The sequence below is a fragment of the Mirounga leonina genome, unplaced genomic scaffold (assembly GCF_011800145.1).
Source record: "Mirounga leonina isolate KUSES-001 unplaced genomic scaffold, KU_Mleo_1.0 Mir_375, whole genome shotgun sequence".
Taxonomy (NCBI): Eukaryota; Metazoa; Chordata; class Mammalia; order Carnivora; family Phocidae; genus Mirounga; species Mirounga leonina.
The window spans coordinates 776319-787558 of record NW_023270717.1 but is presented as its reverse complement, the minus strand read 5'-3'; positions in this window follow the sequence as shown (position 1 = coordinate 787558).

The window sequence follows — 11240 nt, the reverse complement described above, 5'->3', positions numbered from 1 at the left end:
TGCGTCCAGGGCACAGACCAGGCGTCCAGGGGAGCCCGGGCCGGCGTCGGCCAGCCCCTGGGTCCTGCCGCCACGTGGGGTCAGGGTGGCAGGCCCTGGGAGACGGGCTGAGTGATGAGCCCACCGCCATCGGCCGAGAGAGGCTCCTGCCGGGGCCCGTGGGGCCTCGGGAACACCTGCGCCTGGCCGAGCGCTGAGGCCGAGCCTCAGGGAGCCCCGGGGGCCCTGGCGGTCGGCTCAGGACCCCGGGCAGGGGCGGTTCTGGCTGGCGGTGTGTGCCCGGGCCTGCTGCCGCCCTCTCTGCTGGCCCAGCGCCACGGCCGCCGGTCCCAGGACACTGTGTGCAGCCGGAACAGGGCGTGTGTTTGCTCAAGGCACCCCACGGGCCCCGGCACGGCACCCAGGAGCCTCAGCAGACCAGACAAGGGCCCATTGTGTCCCCAGGCGCCCCTGCCCCGAGGCCATGGGCCACAAGGCTCCCGCCGGGTCCCCCACTCCCCACTGCTCTGCCCCCACCTCCAGACCCGCACCCTGCCTCTTGTCTGCTGTCCCTGCCCTCCCCTCCTTCCACCTGCGCCCCCCCACTGCCTCTGTACTGCTCTCCCTGGCCTGTGCCCCCTAGCCTGTCCCCGCCTCATTCCCGCGGTGCCCACGACCCTGACAACACACACCCTGGCCACCCGCCGGGCCCAGGCTTCCTGGATCCAGATCTGTGGTGTGGCTCCCAGCCTAGACACCGCCCTGGTGCTCATGCTTAATGGGCCAACCCGCCTCTCCTCCCCTCTGCCCCACCCAGACTGGTGTCCCCAGGGCAGGAGACCCTCCCAACCAACTGCCTCAGGCTGGGCCAGAGCCTGGGGAAAGCACAGCCCCCAGGCTGCAGGGTCTTCCCATTGGAGGGGGCCTGAGAGGTGGCAATCGCTTGGGTGGGGCCAAAGGTCCTGGGGTGTGTGTTGGGGGGGCAGGTGCAGGCCCTGGTGCCCTCTGTCAGGCTCAGGGCTGAGCCCCCGGATCGATGAGCCCCTCTGCTGCCCAGTGGTGGTGGCCCAGCTGCCCTGGCCCAGAGACCAAGCCTGTGGGTGAGGCCTGGTCACAGGTTGTGAAAGCTGCAGCCGCCCAGGCATCGGGGGGTCTGGACTTTTCAGGGGACGTTCGGGCACGGGGAGGGCCACCTGCACCCTCCTTGGGAGGCCGGCTCTCAGGCCTGCTGGTCAGGGTCCACACAGGCCCGGGCCGTGACCCAGCACCCGGGCAAGCCCACCCAGGTCCTGGCACACGGGTGTGCGCTCACTGCCCCTGCCCATGCAGATGTCCACTCCCGCCAGTCCCAGCGGGCTCTGCAGCTTGCACAGAGCTTCCCCAGATGCCCCTCGGACACCCCCACACCTTGGGGCAGGGGCCAGAAGAGGGTGAGGGGGGCACCCACAAGTCAGGATGGCCCAAATGGTTGCGATGACAGGTAGGGTGTCACCGTGAGCCCAGGGGAGCGTGGGGGCCAGGGTGAGAGGTGGGGCTGGTGTGTCCTTGATGCGTCAGGCATCCAACCAGCTACCTAAGTAACGGGAGCTGCTGGGATCTGAGGGTCCGCCCCACCAGGCCTGCCCTAAGGGGCTCTCGGGGCCCATCAGCAGCCCCTTCCAGGCCCCGAGGGCCAAGTGACAGGGACGAGCATGGATGACGTGGAGCTCGAGGGCGCTGCTGGTGAACCCACCCACCCAGCTGGAGGCGCCTGTGTGGGGGAGGGCTGGGTGCTCCATGACCTCACCCAGCCACTCAGCCGCACAGGAGTCTCCAGGGTCCCCACAACCAGGGTCTGTTCTCTCCCTGCTCCCCACCCCCTGCAGCCATGTGCCCCCTCCATGTGCCCAGCCTAGTGAAGCCTCGGCTGGGCAGTCCTGCCCACCTGGCAGGTAGGAGGCCAAGGCTAGAGGCAGGGAAGGGAGAGGACAGCCGCCGGGCAGGCTTGTCCTCCACAGGCCAAGAACTTGCCGCCTAGAACCGGTCTGACTGTGAGCGTGCGTGCGCGTGCGTGTGTGCATGCGTGACCATGCTCGCGTGTGCGCGCAGGCTGGGATCTGGCCAGAAGGCAGGCGGACCAGAGGCCACAGCCTGCGTCACGGGCAGCACCCTGGGGCGCCCGGCCGGCGGCAGATGGCAGAGCCAGGACTGGCAGCAGAGCCTTGAAGGCTGGGCCCCGGGGGTTGGGGGACGGATGGGCCGAGAGGCATCAGCTTTGCTCCTCTTCCTAGGACTGGAGCACACAGATGGGTGCAAGGACGCTAGACTTGGCCTGGGACCTGGCCACTGGGGGGTGCCCAGACCTGCTCTGTGGCCCTGCCCTAGGTCTGCCCACCCCACCTCAGCCCAAAGTCAGCCTGGCCAGCCCCTGAGCTCGCCGAGAGACCAGTCCCAGCATGCTGGTCGGATGGGCCGCCCTGCTCCAGCAAGCCTGGGGCCCACAGTGGCTAGGCTGTCCAGACGCTGGCGCCCCGCCCCCCTCCCCCCCGCCTCACGGAGAGGCTTCACACCCAGGCATGCAGTTGAGTCAGTTCTGCTGGGATTCCTGGGGTCCTGGCAGGTGAGACGTCAGGAGGGCAGACCCTCCACGGAGGCCCCCTTGTCCGGGCTCAGCCCAGCCCACTCCTCCTGCCACCGCCTGGGCTCCTTTCCCCCACCACCCTGTCCCAGCAGCCATCACCTCCTCCAAAACAGCTCCTCTTGGCCTGGCTGGAGTCCCTCTGCCCCAAGCTCCTCTCCCCTCCTCCTTGACCCTAGATCCTCTGGTGGGAGACACCCCCAACCTCCATCCTGATGGTGCCTGACACAGGGAGCTTCAGGGACACCCAGCCCCTCCTGCCCAGCCTCCAGGCCAGGCCTTGGGCTCTGGGCCGCCCACCCCTCCCCAACCTTCCCTCCCCTCCTCCTGCCCCGCCCCCCACCAGCCCAGTGACCCCCAGCCTCGGCTGGCTGTCTAGCCTGTGAGCTGGGTAGCCCTGCCTGACCTGAGCTGGCAACCGGGGCCTGGCTGGCCATTTGCATTCCCAAGCCTCTTTCTCAATAGGCAAATGAGGACCAAGAGGAGGACCGCGTGCCTCACCTCTGCCCTGAGCCCCATGAGAAGAGAGGGGTGGTGGGCAGGTCCTGAGCCGAGATGGGGTGTGGTTATCCGCCTCCCCTCCCTGTCCTAGCCCTGCTCACCAACAGACAAGAGTGGGCATTGGGAGGGATGCCAGGAACTGGGATCCAGGACCAGGAAGGACGCCCCCCCGGCCTGAGCTCGTTCCTGAGGCCACCTCCAAGCCCACTTCAGTCTGGCACACACCCATCGCTTGCCCAGCCAGCCCTGACCCGGTCCACTCTGGGCCTTTGGAAGAGGCAAAGCCCAGGTGAAGCCTGGGAAGTGGCATGAGAATATGGTGTGTTTCTAGCGCCCCGAGGTCAGGAGTGGCTGGCGCAGGGGTTGGGGTGCTAGGAAGGGGTGGGAGAGACAAGCAGGTCCCACTGGCTTCCGGGTGCTGCTGGGTGCCCCCACCTGCCCAGCACAGCAGGCCCCTCCCCACTCACACCTTCCCCTGGCAGCCCTATGGGGGCAGGCGGTCCTCCCTGCAGACCCATTTTGCAGCTCGGAAAACTGAGGCCCAGTGACTCTGCCTTTCCTCCTCAGGCAAGAGGGAGCCACTAAAGGGTTTTGAGCAAGAGAATGGTGTGTTTAGAAGCAGGCTCCAAAGGCTTCATCGGAAGGAGGGTGCAGAGGGCCCCTGAGGGCAGCGAGAAGTGCAGAGCCCGGGGGCTGGAGCTGGGGGCGGTCCGGGTGGGGGCAGGATGGATACCAGGATTGTTGTAGCGGGTGGGTGGCCCAGTAAGCTTGGTTCTCCTGCTGCCCATGGGGCGGCCTCAGCCCCGGGTCCCAGAGCAGCTGACTCGCCTGCCTGGGAGGGGATCCAGGGCCGGGTCGAAACCCCACACTGGCGCGTCCCAGAAACCACAAGTCAGCGGCCACTCTGGGAACGCCCAGACGGGGCGTGGCAGAGAGATGGAGGCCGGGGGGGCAAGGGGCGGTGGGGGGGTGTGGCCAGGCGGGCACAGGTGGAGGAGCTCGCCGGCCACGAGTCGTGGGCACCCGCAGCTCCCCACCATCGGGCCCCCACCAGCAGTGCTGGGGAGTCACTGAAGGACCCATTTCACAGATAGGAAGACAGGTTCAGCGTGGAGCCCCTGGGGCCCAGAGCCCAAAGGGGCTGGGGTTGCTGAGCTGTTGATCACAGAGAGGCAAGGCCCCTGTCCTGAGCCCAGCCAGGCCCGGGGAGGCTCCCAAAAGGAGGCAGAGGGGGCTGGCCCGCGTCCACTCCGGGCCAGGTTGGCTCTTGGGCCACTGTCTAGGCAGCTGTGCCCCCCAACCCAGGCCAGTGGGGGCCTCTCTGGGCCCGGAAGAAGCTGCCCACACCCAGGAACCAGGGCTGAGCTGACACAGGGTGACCTGCGGGCTGGGTCCTCCAATGCCCAGGGCCAACACTCCTCCCAGGTCAGTGGGGGTTAGCTAGGCCCACAGGAAGCAGGAAGGGGGTCGGGCAGGGAGGTGTGGGAGGCTCGGGATGGGGAATTTCTTGGGCGTGGGGGAGCTTACCAGAGAGTAAAAACACAGAGGTCTTTCCATTTCTCTGTGGTGACTCAGTGGCTCCGCCTCCCCTCCCCCCTGAGGGCCTGTGTCAGCCCAGGAATGTGCCTGACCTGGAGGGTGGGGGTAGCAACACCCCCCACCCCCACCCCCGCCCGCCGCCGTGTGCCCCAGCCCCACTTCTCTTCCCTGTCAGGTGTGGTCCTGCCCGGCTCAGCCCACACCTCCCCCGCTCTCCCCTGTCCCGGCAGTGCCCCCTGAGGACCCGGCCATGCCCATCCCTACACCCGCCCGGCCTTCTGCCTCCAGGTCTTCACAGGGGCCTTGGCCCCTGCTGCCCTCAGAGGACCTGGCTCTGGATCCCGGCAGAGGGTCCACACAAGGGTCTGTGAGGCTCTGCCCCCAACCCCACGGTGACTCAGTTGCCCTGCCGTGGGGTATGGGTGGGGATGGCCTCTCCTGGGCCTCAGGCTCCGCATCTGGATGGTGGACATTTAGCCAGACCCCAATTCTTGAGCCCTTGGCCATAGCCAGGTACAGACCAGACCAGGGAGGAAGGCTTCACCCCTGCCTCTGGGGGAGGACAGGGCCAGGGTTGCAAGCCATGGTGCCTGACCAGCTGGGCCGGGGCCTGGGAGGAGGGGGAGGGAGGTACAAGTGGTGGCCAGAGCCTGCCTGCCAGAGTGCCCACCATGCCCGTCCGGACATGGCCTGCCTCGTCCACACGGACCAGCAGGCTGCAAGCACGCACGCCTGAGTGCTCGCCTGTCCACAGTGCTCACCCCTGCTGTCTGAGCCCGGATGCGGGCTGACCAGCCACTAGGGAGCTCTGGGATAGCCTCCCAGCCAGCTCGGGCCCCTCTAGGCTCCTGGGCCCTGGGGAACCCATGGCGCTGCCCCCAGCCCCAGGAAGCCCCTCGGTGGCACATGACCCCACCTGGGGGGTAGCTGGAGTGAGCAGGGGGATTTGGGGACAACTCCTGGCCAGGGCCCTCCCTTCCACGGTCACTTTCTGGGAACAGGGAAGCGGCCCTGAGGTGGAAGCTAGCCAGCCACTTCTTTCGAACCGGATGCTCCGTCCAGGCCACCTCTCGCCTGGGGCAGGGACGGGGACAGGGCAGGGCCGCTCCTGCGGTGGGCCCTCTGACCTTCCCCAGTCTGTGCTGGAGCCTAGACTCAGTCGGGGGGCGGGCAGCCCAGAGCTAGAGCAGCCCCGAACCCTTCTTCCTTTAGCTGTTCTCAATTCCCCCACCCCCCAGAACAACATGAGAAGGCAGGAAAGTCCTTGAGTCCAGGGACTGTCCCCTTCCTCCCTCACAGGCTTGGCCAGCAGACCCTGAATACTGACATTCCCCAGTGGGCACCACTTCCTGAGCCTGGGTCCCTGGAGCCTCCACGCTCTGACCCTGCCACGTCTTGCGATCTCTCAGCGGCCACCCTCGTCTGCCGCTGGAGACACTTCGGGAGCCAGACCAGGGTCCTTCTGGCAAAAGCCACAGTGTGGGGAGTCTGGGAGGCAGCACAGAGGCCAGAGGGGTCTCCTGGGGCCCCCAGGCAGACTTGCCTGCCCTGCCCGGCCCCCCTTCCAGCCCGTGGCTGCCATGCTCGGCCCCTCCCCACAGGCCCGGGGCCACCCCCAGCAGCATGGAAAGGAGCGGGCCGGCTGAAGCATGGGTCCAGGGAGCCTTGGGCACCAACTTGTGTCCCTGGGGTGCTGAGGACCACACAGGCCTCGGCCAGCGCAAATCTCATCCTTCATGCTTGAGCAGAACTTCGGGCCACACCAGGCTGTCCTTGGAACCACTGGCACTCTACCCCCAGGGCCCGGCATGGGGGACTCTCTCCAAGGGTCTTTTTCTGGCCCATTAAGGGGAGGACCCACAGGGCTTGGGGCACCCAGGCTTATCAGCTCCGCGCCGTGCGGCTGCCAGGCGCTGGCAGGGAGGGGCTGGATCGAGCATGACCTGAAGTCCTCACCGGCGCTGCCTGCGTCTCTCCCAGACTGACCTGTTCTTGGGTAGAGTTCACATCCTGGCAGTGGCTCTCGTGTCTGTTTGGCTGAGCCGGTTGCCACCACCCCTGGGCTTGCCCTGCCCCGTGGGCCACTGCAGTCTCTGGGATGCAGTGTGAAAGCATCAGGGGCTGACGTGGGGGTGCGTGAGCGCGCTGAGCACAGGCAGGTATGCCCCAAGTACTCACTAAACGTGCATCTTCAAGGCCATACTGTGTCCTGAGCTCCCGTTTGCTGGGACCGGGCCCTCGGGAGTCTGTGCTCTGGAGACCCTGGGGATCCATCTGCAGGGGGCCGTTCCTCCATAGCCTGAGTGTGGTCTGAGTGGCCTGGGCCACAGCCCACGGACTGTCCCAAGACAATGTCATCACTGCTGTAGGCCCTGGGCCCCAGCAGGCAGTGGTGGCCTCCCTCCGGGACTCAAGACACCAGCCCCTTCCCCTCTAGAGAGACCTCCCGACCTGCTCCAAACAGCACAACTCTGGTCCAACCCTTGGCCCTGCTGTTGCCCCAGCCTGCACCCTGTTAGTCACAGGTGCTGAGAGCCGCCCTCACCCTCCCTCTGTTCTCGGTCAGCCTTGGAGACTCAGCTGAGCTGGGCCTCCTCCTCCAGGAGGCCCCCACGTGAGACCCGCTGCCTGCACACCTCCTGGACTGGGGCCAGTGAGAGCTGCATGCAAATCAGAGGCAAACAGAGGCGCAGCCAGCTTCCGGCTCCTCGGGGATCCCCCTCGTGGCCCCTTCTGCATCTCCTCCTCATCTGCATGTTGGAGGTTGGAGCAGAGCCGGAGCAAGGAGCCTGGCCAGCTTGGCCACCATCCACAGAGGCTGTTGGACTCTCCGTGGCTAGATTCTGAGAGGCTGCAGGCAGGGTGTGGAGTCCCCGTAGAGGGCCGCACTACCACCCTGGCCCCTGTGGACGGGCCTCCAGGGCACGCAGGAGGGGCGTCGGGGGGGCTGCCCTCCCCAGTCCCATCCACCTGGGCTCCTTGGCCTTGAGGGTCTCAGCTTGGTGGGGTGGAGCTGCCAGGGTGTGCCGGGCCTCCCCGTCCCAGGAAAATCCTGGACCCTCTCGATGGCACGCAGGGCTTGTACCCAGCACAGCAGCTGTGAGAGGCCTACTGTGGGCCACGGAAAACCCGTCCCACACGTCTCACTGGACGCTCCTCTCAGGCCCACGCAAGGGTGGTCAGAGTCCCCAGAGACGGGGAGACCCAGGCTAGGAGAGGTTGGGGACGTGCCCGTGGTTCTGGCGTGGGTTAGTGGCAGAGTGGGGACGTGTCTGACTGGTGGGGGGGGGCTGGGCTGAGGCTACTCGGCTTGGGTCAGAGGAGAAGGCCCTGCGGGGTAAGGAATTGGGGGGGGGCAGGAAGGGAAGGCCAAGAGGTGTGAAGCCCCAGCTAAGTGTCCGGGGAGCTGGTGCGGTACACACTGCGCAGCCTGGGGGCAGCCCAATCCCGATCCCAGGGGCTGTGTGAGGAGAGGACTCCTGCCGTGAAGGCTCACCGTGCCCATGGCCACCACCGCCAAGCCAGTCCGGCTGCACTTGGGTCAGCCCTCCGGGGGACCTGGTGTCTCTCCAGGTTAGGCCTGGACACTACCTGGGCTTCTTTGGTTTTTCAGGATCTCCCTGGCCAAGAACGCAGTGAGCCGTTGCCAGGCCTCAGTGGCTTGGGGGATAAACACTCTTCAGTAGGTGGGGTGTCAAGCTCTCGAAGGCAGGCTGGCCTTGGCTGAGGGTCAGGCCAGGCTGGGGTCTCCTGGGCAGGGAGGCCAGAGTTCACGCAGGCCACCACTGCCCGCTGGCTCCCACTGGTTTTCCCCCCAGCCCAGCCCAGGCCCTACCCTGGGCTGACTTTGGGAAATGTTGCAAAACCCTGGCCCGGTTCTGCTGGCTCCCCTCCCCAGCGGGGGAGAGGCCGCACGGAGGTGAGGCGAGTGGAGGCCAGAGGGGAGGCCCTCCCCGCCTCACCAGCCTGCAGCTGTGTGCGGGCGCTGGAGGAGGGGCAGCCCTGCAGGGCTGCTCGCAGGCTGGGCCAGTCTCAGAGCTCTCAGGGCCCAGCTGGGGGCCGGGGCGCGAGTGGGTGTCTGGGAGACAGCAAGCCAGGTGCACGGGCTGGGGACGGGACAGCCCCGGGAAGGCCAAGGGTTCCTGCAGTGGGCGTGGGGGCCGGAGGGGCTGAGGGTGAGGGCTGTGACCGTGGCCAAGTCACTGGGCCTCACCTGACAGCCAGCTCTGTGGGCAGGGGCAGTAGCACAGTAACGATGGCTGGGAGCCGGGAAGACTGGCCCGGCTGAGGCTGGGAGCGGGGGGGGGGGGGGGGGGGGCCGCGCACACCAAGAAGAGCACAGGTGGGGGGGTGCGGGGGGACGGCACAGAACCACGGGCCTGGGCGATGGATGGGGGGAGATGAGGGATCCTGCAGGCTTGCCCTAGGTTCAGGGGTACGAAGAGGCCGGGGCAGGACTGCGCCCCAGGAAGCCGGGAGGCCTGGGGGTCCGGGTGAGCGTGGGGGAGCGCTCCCCCTGTATGTGCCCTCCCTCATTCCCCAGCTGTGATGATGCCCAGCTCTGTGGGTGTGCTCATATGCGTGTGAGAGTGTGTGTGTGTGTGCGTGTGTGAGACAGACTGTGGGTGATCCAGGCCATCTTCTGTCTACCCCCCTCCTCCTTCGTTGTCCCGGAGACCAGCCTGGCTCCAATCACCATGGCAACAGTGCAGCCCCCTCCCACCAGCAGGACAGGGTGACCTATGGGGCCAGCGGTTTCCAGGGCCAGGGGGCCGGCAGGGATCCTCCGGTAGAACCTGCCCTGCCCTCCACCTCAGGAAACAGCTGTGTGGGGAGGAAGGGACTTGAAGAGGCACCTGGTTCTGGTGCAAGGCTGCCCCTCTTAGCAGGACGGCCCAACACATGGCGATGTCCACAGCACAGTGGCCTGAGCCCCAGACACCTTGAAGGGTGACGGGAGGCCAAGGGACACGACCTGACTCTCTGTGGTCAGTGGGGCAACAGGATAAGAACCCAGCACCTCCACCCCCGTTGAGCCCACTGCTGCCGGCCTCTCCCTGCCATGTGTAGGGGTGTCCTCAGCCCTGCTGCTCATGGACTTGCTGGCCTGGGCCACACCTGCCTGTGGGCCCCAGAGCCCACCATCAGAGTTTGAGGGGCTGTTGACAGGACACACGCACCTCCTCTTTCTGAAGAAGTGTGAGTGCATGCTGCTCTGAGTTTGGGGAGACTCAAGGTCTTTAGATCAAGACTCTGCAGCTGGGGGGGCCCGGGGGGGCCCCTCCCCAAGGCTGACTCCCCAGGCCAGGGACCCACTGGGCACACCGACCAGAACGTATGAGGAGGACTGGCCTGGAGGCTCGCATGAGGGGCTGGGGGACCACTAGGGAGGCCACCAGAGACCTCAGTCTCTGTCCATGGAGTCAGGCCTGCCTCAGAACCACATCTTGCCTTGGTCATCACCTAGACCCAAAAGACCCTCCATCAGTCCCACCCCTCCCCCCCCAGACCCAGCACAGGCCATAGGTCTGGAAACCCACTCCAGCCTGACCTGAAGGCACTCACTCTCTGAGGGGCAAGCTCTGGGACCCTCTGCTGGTCCTTGGAAGGACGCACAAGTGGACAATGGCCCCTCCTCCCTTGCAGGTGCTGTGTGGATTCAGCCAAAGGGGTGGGCTCCTGCCTCCTACCTTGGATCTGACCCTGTGGGGGATCCTGCCCTCACAGGCCCATGCTGCAGGATGGGGATCGAGCTCCTGTAAGGCAAGAACCTAAGAGCCGGACCAGTGGAGGGCCCACTTTCTGATCTGAGTGGCAGTGAATGGCAGTGAAGGGGGGAGCTTGGGGGAGGCCGGGTGCCCTGAGGGAGCCAGCAGCCCAGCCCAGGCCCCCGAGGCAGCTGAGTGTGCATGCTTGGGGGGCACACCTGAAGGCTGTGGCTGCCAGGTTAGACGCCAGCCTGGCCCACAGGTGCCACGAAGGCCACACACAGCCCCTGCAGTGCCAGCACTGTGGCCTCCAGGCTACCCCAACCCTCACCCCTCTCTGAGATGCGGAAGGAGCCCGCGTGGCGGGCGGGGAAGGCTCTTCTACGCCCCTGTGGCTGGCAGACAGCTGCTCACACCGCTGCGCACACCGAGTCCTGAGCAGCTCAGGCTGGTGACCTTGGGCCGAGGTCAGAACCTCTAAGGGGTGACCACATCACACAGGTGGTTCTGTGTAGCACTGGAGGTCCGAGTGGACCTGGGCCGGCTCTGGCCCTGGTTGCGGTGGTCAAGGTGGAGCCCCGAGTAAAGGCGGTCAGCCGCTGGGCCTGGAGAACAGCCAGGGGGGTGGAGAACAGGAACGGGCGCTTCAGGTAATGGGGACAGCAGGGCAAAGGTTCCAAGGGGGGGAGGCGTGGCCAGGCAGGGACCTCGGGCTGCGGGCTTGAGGTCAAGCCCCGGTCAGAACGGCGGCCTCGGGGTGAGCAGGGGGCGCCCGGGGCTGGGTCAGCACTTAGCCCACACCAGGGGCTGCGAGTTCCCGAGCGCGGACGCTGAGCGGGGTCCCCGAGGGGGCGGCACCGCCTCCCCGCGCTGGACCAGCTGCGCGCGAGGGTGAA